This window comes from Cricetulus griseus, chromosome 5, assembly GCF_003668045.3.
Source record: "Cricetulus griseus strain 17A/GY chromosome 5, alternate assembly CriGri-PICRH-1.0, whole genome shotgun sequence".
Lineage (NCBI taxonomy): Eukaryota > Metazoa > Chordata > Mammalia > Rodentia > Cricetidae > Cricetulus > Cricetulus griseus.
Window position 1 is genome coordinate 155,105,476 of NC_048598.1, and position 1,519 is coordinate 155,106,994.

Here is a 1,519-nt window from a genome sequence, read left to right on the forward strand (position 1 = left end):
GCACCAGCGGTGCAGTCATAGACAAAAGATGGTGTGTAGACACATCAAGAAGGAAGCCACCTGAGTCCAAGTAGAAAGACCTCAGAACCCACAGCCTGAATGCCTTGATTTGGAACACTGGCAGCCCTAGAAAACTAATGCAACACTTAAATGTTTGTTGTTGTTGTTGTTGTTGTTGTTGTTGTTGTTGTTGTTTTGTTTTTGCAGTGGTAAACAAAGACCAAGCTCCTACTGAAGTGTGGTTCTGATTCTACGTTCTGCAGCAGAATGATAGAATATTAAGGCTGGGCATTTCCAAAAGATCATTAATAACAAAGTATAAGTGTTCTCTAAAGTTCACCAGGTTTCTTACAAAACTAAGGAAAACTGAGCCCTTTCTTACCTTCTCAATCTTTTTTCTGACATTTGAAATTAGCCTCATACACAAATACTTTTGCAGGTATTCAACATTTCTACATACTATACTGGACTCTTCACGGTGGAAGGATGATTTTTAAAAATCTTTTGTGAGTTAATACTTCTTTCTCTCATTTTTCTGTCAAAATCTCAGAACCATTCTGGAATAAAATAGAAATGAATTGTATTCTTTAAATTAAAAACTATTCTCAGTAGCAAATATCAATGAAACTGACTTAAAGGTTTTAATTATCTTTGGTATGGTTTTTAAAAAGACATCTTGCTCCTTAGAGTTGTGACTGTCATTCTTTCTGGTGAATCCCATAACTCACTATGTGAAGGACATTTTCCTGTTAAGCAAAATTAGAATAAGCAACACTCTTTTTGCCAGTCAAGAGTAAAAATACCTGGGGGAAAGGGATATTTTCCAGGTCCCTTTGGATAAATCATAATCTTATCATTTCCTTCAGTAAATAAAGTCACCTTTGGCAAAACCTGTATCAGTCTGTCTTCATTAAGGTTTCTGTCGCTGTGACAGAACACCATGAACAAAGAGCAAGTTGGGGAAGAAAGGTTTTATTTGACTTACATTTCCATATTGCTAAACATCACTGAAGAATAAAGGACAGGAGCTCAAACAGGACAGGAACTTGGAGGCAGGAGCTATTGCAGAGACCATGGAGGAGTGCTGCTTACCGGCTTGTTCATCCTGCTTGGTTATAGAAACAAGAACCACCAGCCCAGGAATGGGCCCTCCCCCCAACATTGGTCACTAATTAATAAAATGTCTTACAGCTGGATCTCATTCAGGCATTTCCCAACTAAGGCTCGTTCTCTGATAATTCGGTTATGTCAAGTTGACAGATAAAATCAGCCAGTACACAATCCTTTTATATGTCAGCCCCCAAATACAGTAAATCCATATTTCAGGATAAGCTCATCAGCATGGTGGAAATATGTACAAGGTATTGTTATTATGCTGGTATAAATAAAATTTCTGCTAACAAAAGTGAAAGTGCTGCTCTCTGCTGAAGGTTCTGGAAGGCTTTGCTCTAGAATCCAAATCTTTGTATGCCCCAGCTCCTGTCTACTTCCTACAGAATGAAAGTTGTACAGGTTACAA